General features: G+C 43.9%; 1 protein-coding gene across 2 annotated transcripts in view; it reads right to left on the bottom strand.

Annotated features, from left to right (window-relative positions):
- kdm4b (lysine (K)-specific demethylase 4B) overlaps positions 1 to 13,832 on the bottom strand; it is a 740,412-nt gene that overhangs the window by 30,785 nt on the left and 695,795 nt on the right. The gene's annotated exons all lie outside the window — the stretch shown is intronic.

Below are 13,832 nucleotides of genomic sequence, written 5' to 3'. Positions count from 1 at the left end.
AATGTGGATTCAAATTGCATTAACATCAAATCATATTAGGGCGGCACAGTGCGCAGTGATTAGCACTGCTGCCTCACGGCACCTGGATCCGGGTTCCACTGTCCGTGTGGAATTTGCACATTCTCCTCGTGTCTACATGGGTCTCACTCCCACAACCCAAAGATGTGCAGGGTAGATGGACTGGCCAGGCTAATTTGACCCAATTTGGATTTTATTTTTAAAGCAGTGAAGACATTTATGGGAATTTACTTCCAAAATTGAGCTGAGCTTCCCTTTGAAATCCAGCTGTTCAACAACATTCTGAGCTTTTGCCAGCTGATTAAAACACCTTTTATCTGGAAATTCTAATAATAGCCCTCCAATTTCTTTGCCTGTAGAATATCAGATTGGTTAACATTTCTGTTCTCTCCTGAACCTGAACAATACTTTTCACTGTATACTAATACATGTGACAATAATAAATCAAATCAAATCGGAAAAAAAAGAACCTCCCCCTCCTCGGAAAACAACACAAATACAGACATAGATAATGAATTAAAGTCCAGAATGCACAGCTGAAGTCAGCATCCAACCAAGCCAATTAGATTAAACAAAGCTGTAACCTGAAGAGGCCCACACCACACCCGAGTTGCTCACACATTTTGACATAAACCCTGCACTCCCATGCCTTGACTTGACTCTGGAATAAAAATCTTTTAATTTCAGATTAAAACAGGGCCAGGTAGAGGATAGATTTGGGGGCGGTCAGGGGGAGTGACACAGGAAAGGATGTATGAGCTGATATTAAGCAAACTGCACCTTTGTACATTCAATATTTGTTGAGCAGAAAGAGGATGTGTGGCTCATCATATTGAAATGTCATCATTTTTAATAGAAAACAGAAACATAAAACAAGTTTCATACATGAACTGAAAAGATCGGCTAAGTTTTTGAATGCTCTGGTCCATAATTTTATTTCTGCGCTTCTGAAGCAGTACGGACTATTGTTCAAAAGATTAGTCGATTCCATGAGATACAAATCAGAAGGATTGGTGTAAAACCCACTTTCATCTTACTCTTGAAGTTTTGAACAGCTTTTATGAAACTGTGGGAATTAGTCAGGACGTTTGAGCTTCTCATAGAGAACTCCCATGCTCCTCAGGATCTTCTGAAAAGGCTTCCAACTAGAGTTAGAGATTTCAATCAGTTCTGGCACTTACCTGGATAGTTAGGAAATGAGAGACAGAAAAATCCTAGTCTAACTATAACTGACCCCATCAATTGCTTACACTGACACCATCGACTCACCCCTAGAAACCTCTGACTTCACCCCTCAAGTCTTGACTCCTGACATCCCTCCAACCCAATCGGACTTAACCTCACCACCCAACTTCACCCCTGACCCCCTCCCTCCCATCATGACATGACTAACCCCACCACCAGGCTCCTCCTGCCCTTCTCCCATGACTCCGTCGACAGCGCCATCCTATTCCTTGCCACCTCACCCACCTGCCACCCTACCCCCTTACCTCACCCACCCTTTCCCCTTACCGACCTACACATTAATTCATTCAGACACTCATTCACTAAGACACTGAAAAATGTGGTTTAAATGTCCCAGCTGTTCAGTGTGTTAGTGAACACTTAGCAGAATATAGCAGCTAGTGCTGTTAAAAAGGGGGTATGGTTCATTTTCCCTCAACAATCTTGTGCTACAAAGAATCAGTTAGATTTCAGGAATGCTCCACATTTCTGGAGAAACCAGGATCAGAAATCCCAACCAGAAATGCAGGGCTCCTGTGTGCCGCAGAAGAGTAGGAGCAGAGTGGTGACTGCCACTCCTTGGAAGATTCAGGCATACATCTCATTCAAAAGATAGATGCTCCAAAAATGAGATACCCTTTCTCCTTAAGCGTTATCCCTTTCTCCTTAATTGATATCCTTGATTAAATGCTCAAGTTCTTAAACCAAACATTAATGGCACTTCAGTTGAATCCACAACCTACTAGTTCAGAGGTCAGACAATGCTGCTGACTATTAAAGAGCAATGGGGGAAAAAATGCAATACGGTTTCATAGAGAAAATGATAATGAATCACCCCAATATGATTCACCTGGCAGCTGACCACATCGAGGTTTCGGCAAGGTACATCATACGTTTCCTGCTGTATAACTTCTTTGTAACAGGGGACAATGGCACCTCTGAAACTAGAGTCCTGGCCCCATGGCACCTCCTTTTTCTGAAAGCACTTAGGTGCAGTCAGTTCAGGCAAACTGAATCCAGATGTTCATGAATACAAATCCATAGCATAGAACCACCTATAAATTAGCACTAATTACAGATTCATCAATATTGCTTACAAAGTTGCTTACAAAGAGGTGAGAGACTGATTGAAAGCCACAAAATAAAGCTCCAATTGAATGACAATGGCTCGTGAGTAATTGTACAATCTCTTTTATCCAGGACATGCAGCTGGGGGCCTCAGATCCCCTTGGAGACCTCACACGTTCTGTTTCAAAAAATGTACTTTATTTGGCATAACTATAAGGTTCAGGGTGGGAGATACAGGAGGGATGTCTGAAGTAGGTTCTTTACTCAAGAGTGTGGTTAGGGTGTGGAATAAACTGCCCGCTGTGATAGTGGAGTAGGACACTTTAGGAACTTTCAAGCGGTTATTGGATAGGCACATGGAGCACACCAGAATGACAGGGAGTGGGATAGCTTGATCTTGGTTTCGGACAAAGCTCGGCACAACATCGAGGGCCAAAGGGCCTGTTCTGTGCTGCACTGTTCTATGTTCTATGTTCTTTTCAGCAAACACAGAAACATGGCTGATTTCAGAAACAGAAATGTCGCAATGGTGTATTGTAGCTGTGTAAAATGACCACCTGCAAAGGACCATGGGAATTGTGGTGAATTTGGGACACAAACAGGTACACAGCCTCTGTGTATTGTGCAAAGAAACCAGACTTGGCTGAAACTTGTATCCATTAAGAGTCGATCACCATTTCCCCCAGGACAGTAGAGTTTGAATCAAGGAGTTACAACTGTAGCAGACTAACCGGCGCCACCCCCCCTTATTTGGAAAGGCCTACATGCCTGGGATAATGACAGCTGGGACCTGCCCAGCTATCGAGGTATTCGCCCCCTAATTGGCTGAGATCGATGAGGGTGATTTAAACCCTATCGATCCATTGGGCCTGGAGTAAGGACCGCCCAAAAGGGCGCAAAAGAGACGAAGGATAAAAAGCCCTGTGCACTAGAGATCTGTCTCTTTTGGGACCGGCCTGTGCGTGACCAACTGCAGCAGAACAACCAAGTTCAAGGACCCGTGGCCATTACTGAAGGGCGAGCCCAGCTGAGACGAACCCAACAACTTCCAACCGACCATGTGGACCCGGATAAAAGCCTTATCTCGCAGAGTGCCGGTCACTCAAAGTTAAGTAAAGGTCATCTTAGTTAGGTGTAGTTTAGTATGGAGCCGCGTGTATTATTGCACAAAGATACAAGTCTTGTGTTATTAATAAACTGTGTTTTTGAGCTAACATACTGATTGTGTGGTCATTTGGTCAATATAAGAAACAGCTTGTGGTTCACATAAAGAGTAAGAAAAGGCAACAGTAGCTAGATCTACCTTTCTGTAGCTGGGATTGAGGAACAAATATGTAACAAAGCAACTGAAATAATTGAAAACTGGGTTTAAATGATGCATTAAAAACAAAAACACCTCATTGGTTTCAATACAATTCAAGGTCACCATGAACGATCATCTAACAGAACAAAAGCTTGAAGTTCCCCTGCGAGCAAAACAACACTTCCGCTACATCTGGAAACGTTCTGATTTTCAGAACAGTTGAACAAGAACTAACTCCTCCTTGCATGTGAATTGGGACTAGGTATTCACACTGTCCAGAGTACAGCTAAGACCAGATCACCTTTATGGCTAACCAGATGGGTCCCTGTTGCTAATGTGTAGGAGGTAACACAATGATTAGATTTCACAGAAACTGCACGTTTTACAAGCAAATCTGTTTTCTATTAGATGCTCTGTCAACTTGATAAGAGTGATTTGTTTAAATATGTTTAAATAAGGTAAGAATTTTTTTCTGTTCTTGGAAACTAGCTTTCAAAAGTGAAATAAATGAATCTGCTTCTCTGCATGTGCTCACTACAATATGTGTGCTCATATTCTGTCCTCATTGCTTGACCCGGTTGCCACTGAGCACAGCAAGTTCACTCTCAGTTTACCACTATCAAATGTCCTCTAATCAGGTTTGTGCCCTTTAAGGTAGAATGCTTAATTAAGTGCACTGGAATAAAAGTTAAGACCAGGTGCTAGAGGAGTACTACCACTACTACAACATCACCATCTTGAATTTTATAGGTGTTTCAGACAATAGAAGGTCCTGACTCTTTCCTCGAAGGCAGGAGAGGGAGAAAGATAGAGGTGATGCCCAAAGAAGCTGATTTTCAACTGCTTCTGAAGATGGTAAGAAAGGTAGCAGGGCAGAGGGGATCACAAAAAATTCTAGTAGGTCAGAGAGGATCACAAAAAAATTACAGAATGCAAGGACACAGTGGCTAAAAGCTCAGCACCCAAATTAAAGAACAATATGGTCTGAGTGATGGGCATACTCAATTAAATATAAATGTATGCATTGTTTAATTTTATGAATCGTCTATCTATTTTTGCAACAGAAAATATGGAAATAATGGCAAATTTAAATGCCGAGTGGGGACGAAAACTGCAACCCAGTCACTGGGTTAGTTCAGTGGCAGATGCTACTGTGAGCCTATCAGCTAAGCCTAGGCAAAACTAGATATTTGAAAGCAAAATGAATGGGTGGAAGAGAACAGACAATCATCTGCCTATAAGGCTCAAAAATAAAGGCTTGCGAAACACCAATTCCACTTCAATTGGTGCTCACAATTTTTGTGGGCAGATTTTTTATGGTATAGCTGGGACATTATGTTGTACTTCTAACAGGAGCTGTTCAAGATGAACTGTTGCCTTAAATGTAACTTTGGTGTAATATTTTCCGTCTGTCCTCCATTATTTTGGATTTCATTGCAAGAAAAGCAAATGGAATGAACTTCACCTAAGCATCCACATAAGATACAAGTTTGGTGTGGAGCAACGAACATTACACAAGAACAAAAGAAATAGGAGCAGGAGTAGACCATATATAGCCTGTTGTGCCTGATCCGCCATTTAATATTCTAATGACCAAAGTGGATAAGTTCGGACTTCCCCACATTATACTCCATCTGCCATCTTGTTGCCCACTTGTTTAACCTGTCTCGATATCTCTGCAACCTCTCAGTGACCTCCTCACAGTTTACCTTTCCACCTAGCTTTGTATCATCAGCAAACTTCAGAAGGACAATTAAGATATTTATGAGACATTCAAGGATTTTCAGGACCATCTGATTGAGAAGTTAGAGATTCTCAGTCGCGTCTTTATTTACAGACAATAAATTTACCTTTATATGGTATTCTCTTCACAGGAAGGAATGGTTTCACTGCTGCAGGTGAAAGGGAGAGGCTCAGTGTGTGTAATCTGAGCAATTCCCTGTTGATTATGTCAATGCAATTCATTTCCACAACCAAGATTTGGAATATAATATATTAAAATTTTAATGCCACAAATAATTTATGCATATGATCAACTGTGCATCACAAAATTATAACACATTTTACAAATATGTTCAAGGTTCCCCCTGGCACAACTACAAGTACTAAAATACTTGGAAATAATTTTGAGATTGTACCTAAGCTTCTCCTACACATATGTTAAGGCTTAAATATGTGCAATCGTGGTTCCTTTCACATTAATCTTATCAGCAGTCAGGCTCAACCAGGTGGACGGCAGCATTCCACTTCACTCCTTTATTCCCTAACCACCCATGTAAGGGGAAGACAGGGGCAGGGGAGGGGAATGGCAATTGTGCTCCTTTGGAGAAGCACTCGGAAGGGATAAATAGACAGCATACTCATAGTCACAAAGTGTCCAACTAAAAAAATCAATCATTAGGGAGTAATCAAAATATGGCTGCATCAGTAACACCAATATACCTTTCAAAGAGCCACAAAAGCCACAAAAAGTTGGAAGGTTTTTTTCTGGAATGGAATGACTATATTAAAAATCTTATATCTATTTACACTAATCTTCAAAAATGTAATACCTGTTGTCATATTTTGTGGCAACTGTCATTATAAATTCATACATCCATGTTTATAATGGAATTGCCTATGTAAACATGTCACACTGGAATTAGACCTTCTCAGGGTGGTGCCATAGCACCACAACATTGTGCCGCCAGTCCTTTCTGGTGGCACTGCAGCGAAACACCTGTGGTCCAACAAGTGTTTCCACAGGTTTTGTCAATTAAAAGGATGTAGGCTGCGATTCTCCCAATGCATTGTGGGTGCGTCAGTTGCATCACAGGGGGGCCCTAATTGGGCTTTGTGCTTAACGTGAAACCCTTTTAGGTTCATTTAGATATGCACAGCCTATTTGAGGCCGCATTCTCCCGCCACCCGGGAGTCACTGGCCACAGTGGCGCGGCGTCAACCGGGCACCAATTAGTACTAGTCACCGCAAAAGTGTGACGGTCACTCCGGGGGTCTTGGAGGCCATTGGAACCCCTCGGGTGGTTGGGGACAATGCAGAGCAGTACCCTGTCACTCCTCCTGGCATTGCCAACCTGGCATTGACAGGGTGCCCAGTTGGACTGCCAGGGTGCTGGGGATACTCTACTGTCGCCAGGCTGGCAGTGTCAGGGAGCCAGGTTGGTACTGCCAAGGGTCAGGGCTTGAAGGGGGGCAAACCCATGAAATAGGGGGTATGAAGGGTGGGGAGTAAAGAACATAAGAACTAGGAGCAGGAGTAGGCCATATGGCCCCTCGAGCCTGCTCCGCCATTCAATGAGATCATGGCTGATCTTTTGTGGACTCAGCTCCACTTCCTGGCCCGAACATCATAACCCTTTATCCTTCAAAAAACTATCTATCTCTAACTTAAAAACATTTAATGAAGGAGCCTCAACTGTTTCACTGGGCAAGGAATTCCATAGATTCACAACTCTTTGGGTGAAGAAGTTCCTCCTAAACTCAGCCCTAAATCTACTTCCTCTTATTTTGAGGCTATGCCCCCTAGTTCTGCTTTCGCCTGCCAGTGGAAACAACCTGCCCGCATCTATCCTATCTATTCCCTTCATAATTTTATATGTTTCTATAAGATTCCCCCCATATCCTTCTAAATTCCACCGAGTACAGTCCCAGTCTACTCGACCTCTCCTCGTAATCCAACCAACCCCTTCAGCTCTGGGATTAATTTAGTGAATCTCCTCGGCACACCCTCCAGTGCCAGTATGTCCTTTCTCAGGTAAGGAGACCAAAACTGAACACAATACTCCAGGTGTGGCCTCACTAACACTTTATACAATTGCAGCATAACCTCCCTAGTCTTAAACTCCATCCCTCTAGCAATGAAGGACAAAATTCCATTTGCCTTCTTAATCACCTGTTGCACCTGCAAACCAACTTTTTGCGACTCATGCACTAGCACACCCAGGTCTCTCTGCACAGCAGCATGTTTTAATATTTTATCATTTAAATAATAATCCCTTTTGCTGTTATTCCTACCAAAATGGATAACCTCACATTTGTCAACACTGTATTCCATCTGCCAACTCTAGCCCATTCACTTAACCTATCTAAATCCCTCTGCAGACTTCCAGTATCCACTGCACTTTTTGCTTTACCACTCATCTTAGTGTCATCTGCAAACTTGGACACATTGCACTTCGTCCCCAACTCCAAATCATCTATGTAAATTGTGAACAATTGTGGGCCCAACATTGATCCCTGAGGGACACCACTAGCTACTGATTGCCAACCAGAGAAACACCTATTAATCCCCACTCTTTGCTTTCTATTAATTAACCAGTCCTCTATCCATGCTACTACTTTACCCTTAATGCCATGCATCTTTATCTGATGCAGCAACCTTTTGTGTGGCACCTTGTCAAAGAATTTCTGGAAATCCAGATATACCACATCCATTGGCTCCCCATTATCTACCCACTGGTAATGTCCTCAAAAAATTCCACTAAATTAGTTAGGCACGACCTGCCCTTTATGAACCCATGCTGCGTCTGTCTAATGGGACAATTTCCATCCAGATGCCTCGCTATTTCTTCCTTGATGATAGATTCCAGCATCTTCCCTCCGACCGAAGTTAAGCTCACTGGTCTATAATTATCCGCTTTCTGCCTACCTCCTTCTTTAAACAATTGTGTCACTTTTGCCAATTTCCAATCCGCCGGGACCACCCCAGAGTCTAGTGAATTTTGGTAAATTATAACTAGTATATTTTCAATTTCCCTTTTAGCCATCTCTTTTAGCACTCTGGGATGCATTCCATCAGGGCCAGGAGACTTGTCTACCTTTAGCCTCATTAGCTTGCCAATCACTACCTCCTTAGTGATAGCAATCATTTCAAGGTCCTCACCTGTCATAGCCTCATTTCTATCAATCGGTCACTGGTATGTTATTTGTGTCTTCCACTGTGAAGACCGACCCAAAAAACCTGTTCAGTTCCTCAGCCATTTCCTCATCTCCCATTATTAAATCTCCCTTCTCATCCTCTATAGGACCAATATTTACCTCAGCCACTCTTTTTTGTTATAGATATTTGTAGAAACTTTTGCTGTCTGTTTTTATATTTTGAGCAAGTTTACTCTCATACTCTATCTTACTCTTCTTTATAGCTTTTTTAAGTAGCTTTCTGTTGCCCCCTAAAGATTTCCCAGTCCTCTAGTCTCCCACTAATCTTTGCCACTTTGTATGTTTTTTCCTTCAATTTGATACTCTCCCTTATTTCCTTAGATATCCACGGTCGATTTTCCCTCTTTCTACCGTCCTTCCTTTTTGTTGGTATAAACCTTTGCTGAGCACTGTGAAAAATCGCTTGGAAGGTTCTCTACACTGTTCCTCAACTGTTTCACCATAAAGTCTACCTTAGCTAGCTCTTCTCTCATCCCATTGTAATCTCCATTGTTTAAGCACAAAACTCTAGTGTTTGATTTTACCTTCTCACCCTCCATCTGTATTTTAAATTCCACCATATTGTGATCGCTCCTTCCGAGAGGATCCCTAACTATGAGATCATTATCAATCCTGTTTCATTACACAGGACCAGATCTAGGACCGCTTGTTCCCTCGTAGGTTTCATTACATACTGTTCTAGGAAACTATAGCCGATACATTCTATAAACTCCTCCTCAAGGCTGCCTTGACCGACCGGGTTAAACCAATCGACATGTAGATTAAAATCCCCCAAGATAACTGCTGTACCATTTCTACATGCATCAGTTATTTCTTTGTTTATTGCCTGCCCCACCACAACATTACTATTTAGTGGCCTATGGACAACTCCTATCAGTGGCTTTTTCGCCTTACTATTCCCGATTTCCACCCAAATGGAGTCAACCTTATCCTCATAGCACCGATGTCATCCCGTGCTATTGCCCGGATGTCATCCTTAAATAACAGAGCTGCACAACCTCCCTTACCATCCACTCTGTCCTTCCGCATAGTTTGATACCCTTGGATATTTAACTCCCAGCCCTGACCATCGTTTAACCATGTTTCAGTCATAGTCATTCACGATGATTTGCGCCATCAACTCATTTACCTTATTCCAAATACTACGAGCATTCAGGTAAAGTACACTTATGTTGGTTTTATACCTCTGTTTTGAATCTTAAACACCTCGATTGGTAACCTCTCCTAAGTTATATTTCCTCTTAACCTTTCTCTTAATTTTCCTTGTCGTTGAACCCATATCTTCATGTAACAACTTGCCGCATCGCTTACCATTTAAGTTTTTACTTCCCATTTTATTCCTTTTAGTATTACTGGGCCTATTCACTGAGCTCCCCTCAGTCACTGTACCTTGTAGTGTCGCCCTTTTTGATTTTTGATTGTGGCTCCTCTGACTTACACTTTCCCCCTTACTGCCTTTTGTTTCTGTCCCTGTTTCACTACCTTCCGACTTCTTGCATTGGTTCCCAACCCCCTGCCACATTAGTTTAAACCCTCCCAACAGCTCTAGCAAACACCCCCCCCCCCCCTCCCCCCCCCCAGGACATCGGTTCCCGTCCTGCCCAGGTGCGGACCGTCCTGTTTGTACTGGTCCCACCTCCCCCAAAACCGGTTCCAAGCCCCAGGAATTTGAATCCCTCCCTCTTGCACCACCTCTCGAGCCACGCATTCATCCTATCTTTCCTGACATTCCTACTCTGACTAGCTCGTGGCACAGGTAGCAATCCTGAGATTACTACCTTTGAGGTCCTACTTTTTAGTTTAACTCCTAACTCCTTGAATTCAGCTCGCAGGACCTTGTCCCATTCCTTTACCTATATCGTTGGTGCATATGTGCACCACGACAGCTGGCTGTTCACCCTCCCCCCTCCCCTCCCGCCCAGAATGTCCTGCAGCTGCTACGAGACATCCTTGACCCTTGCACCAGGCAGGCAACATACCATCCTGGAGTCTCGATTGCATCCGCAGAAGCGCCTGTCTATTCCCCTTCCGATTGAGTCCCCTATCACTATAGCCCTGCCATTCTTCTTCCTGCCCTGCTGCGCAGAAGAGCCAGCCACGGTGCCATGAACCTGGCTGCTGCTGCCTTCCCCTGGTGAGCCATCTCTCTCAACTGTATCCAAAGCGGTATATCTGTTTTGCAGGGAGATGACCGCAGGGGACACCTGCACTGCCTTCCTACTCTTGCTCTGTCTTTTGGTCACCCATTTTCTATCTCCCTCAGTAACTTTCACCTACGGTGTGACCAACTCGCTAAATGTGCTATCCACGACATCCTCAGCATCACGGATGCTCCAAAGTGAGTCCATCCAGAGCTGCAAGCGGTCTAACAGGAGCTGCAACTGGACACACGTCTTGCACGTGAAGGAGCCAGGGACAGTGGACTTGTCCCTGAGCTCCCACATCACACACGAGGAGCATGACAAGGGTCTGGGTTCTCCTGCCATGTCTTAAACCTTCGGTTAACTTATACAACTACAATTTCAAAAAAAACAAAGAAAAAAATAAATATACCAACAAAAAGGCTGTATGAAGCGGCTTCATAAAGGTTTGGGGCTGAAAGGGGGATCCTAAAAAGTGTGTGTGGGAGCGGGGGGCCTGTTAGGAGGTGGGCCCTCAGTGACCCCAGAACAGGTCTCCTCACTGGGGGGGGGGGGGGGGGAATGCGGAGGGGTGGCATTGCCTGTGGGTGGAGGTGTGTGAAGGACACTCAAGCTGACTTAGAGATTGGGCACCCTTTCAAAATGGCATCTGGATCTTGGAGGAGCAGGTCTTGCCGGCAGGTTCAACTCCCCACTGCTGAAACAATTTCCAAGTGTGGGCAAGAATGGGGAGAAACACTCCAAGTCCCCAAAAAATTACTAAGTGAGGGTGAACTAGGTTTTACCGCACCCAAAAAGCCAGTGGGAAACACCCCACCAACCTCGCCCAAAATGACACTTAGAAATGTTTTGGGAGAATTGTGCCCACAGTGTCCTTCAAATCCTCAGGGTATCGCAATGCTTCAGAGCCAACAAAATACTTGTGAACCACTGCGCCCTGAGCACTTGTGGCAATAAGGTCCCTCGACAGCAATAAGATAAATAACCAGTTAATCTGCTTTTGGAGATGTTGTTTGAAGGATAACTGTTGTCCAAATCACTGACATCTTTTTTGTCCCCCTTAACGGATATGTTTAGTGCATCATCTACAAACAATGCCTCCAACAATGCACGTTGTGTTTCCCTTTACTACACTGAGCACAATCCTGGATTATGTGTACAAGTCCTGAGAGTAAGGCTTTTGAATCAATGACCTGCTGGCTGCGTGCTGCCACTGACCCAAGATTATATTAATTAGAAGTAATTGTAAAATAAGAGTGTTGTACAATTGAGGGCAATGTATAACTTTAAATTAGAACAACATTATATCTGAGTATGTGTGGCACAGTGGTCAGTACTGTTGCCTCACAGCTCCAGGGACCCGGGTTCAATTCCAGCCTCGGGAGACTGTCTGTGTGGAGTTTGCACTTTCTCCCCATTTCTGCATGGGTTTCCTCTGGGTGGTCCTGTTTCCTCCTACAGTCCAAAGATGTAGTTAAGTGAATTGGCCACGCTAAATTGACCCTTGGGTTAAGTGGTTTACTGGGTTATGGGGATAAGGTGGAGGTGTGGATTTAAGTAGGGTGCTCTTTCAAGGGCTGGTGTAGGCTCGATGGGCAGAATGGCCTCCTTCTGCACTGTAAATTCTCTGATTCTATCCTGGGACAATTATGTCTCCATCCCTTAACCTTGCTTTATGTAAAGACCAATGTTTCCTATCAAATTCTGTTGTTTGGAACACCTAGTTTTTTTCAAAGCCCTGTATATTCACATTTCTTTGTTTGGATAAGCATGAAAGATACTAAACCTGAAAAAGGACCTATATGGTAACTCCCAAGCTGTCGTGCACGGAGCTTAGCTGATAAATTGGTGACGGCCACATTTGGTTTCAAACTCTCCATTAGCAATTCCAAAAGAGATCAAGTAGTAAATCTGGCAAAGTCACAAATGTGGTGATTTTATTGACTACCCCCCTCATCCTGAGTTTTTAGACATATGGAATGCATCATGTTTATTACCTTGTAATAAAGAGAATGCAGGAAGCACCCTCAGATGTGGCAGACAAAAAGGATGAGATTTAAAGCAGGACTTAAAATGATAGAGTACGTTTAGTGACAAGTGATCAATTTACAATTCAGAGAACAAGGGAGAAATTTATTTGCATAGAGAGTTGCAGGAAGATGGAATGTTTTGTTACAGGGCATATCCAAGGCAAAAACCTTGAAGTAGATAAATATTTGAAACAGTGGAATATCCTCTTTGGCCATTATACCTAATGGAATCAACTGCAGTATATTCTTCGCCCCATAACAGTTCACAATTTCCAACAATAAAAAAAATCTCTGCATTTCTAATAATAAAGATGACATTTAGATGAGTAATTTAGAATAAATCCATCTATGATGGTAAACAGGTTCATAGTGCTACAGGTTTAGTTTGCGAAAAACATGACCAAAGCCATTAAGGCTGTAATTTAACCAAATGGGAACTATGTCCCATTGAGAGCGCATTTAGCCGCTTGTTTCCCGGCACTTTCAGCACCAAGAAACACAACGCTATCTGACGTGACTCCAGTTATATACGGGGCCTCAGCGGGGAACGCACTGCCAAGATCACACTTAGTCCGGTTTCCTGCACTCAGGAGCCCTCCTTCAGTGCAGGGAGAAATTGATTCCCGATCTCACGAGCCCCAAACACGACCCCTGAACCATCCACACCCCAACTCACTGTAAGAGGCAGGAGTCCCCGGCTCCCCCCTCACCCACGCCGGGCAACCCACGCCCGATCACTGCCATGCAACAAAATGTCAGCTTGGCAAATTGGCAGTGCCAGCCTGACACCCTGGCAGTGCCTTTTCCAGGCTGGCAGTGTCAGGGTACCCATGTGGCACCAGAAGGCCAGGGTACCATGATGCCCAGAGGGAGTGCACCTGGGGGCCTCCTATCCCCTGGCAGTTCCCCAACGAGTGCTGTGCCATTTGGTTCCCGTTTGTGGAGATCAGTCCTGAACGGCGAATGCCGAGGTCGCCAAGGAGAAGGGGATAGATTTCAATGCCTTGGTTACCTCAGGGCACTGCATATTAAAGTGAGATTAGCTGTCTTGCTCTAATATGCAGATTGTCAAAGGACAGGCCTCACATCGCGGCGTCTCGCAAGGCCTGG

This window comes from Scyliorhinus canicula, chromosome 18, assembly GCF_902713615.1.
Source record: "Scyliorhinus canicula chromosome 18, sScyCan1.1, whole genome shotgun sequence".
Classification (NCBI taxonomy): domain Eukaryota; kingdom Metazoa; phylum Chordata; class Chondrichthyes; order Carcharhiniformes; family Scyliorhinidae; genus Scyliorhinus; species Scyliorhinus canicula.
This window is presented reverse-complemented; position numbering and strand designations above follow the sequence as displayed.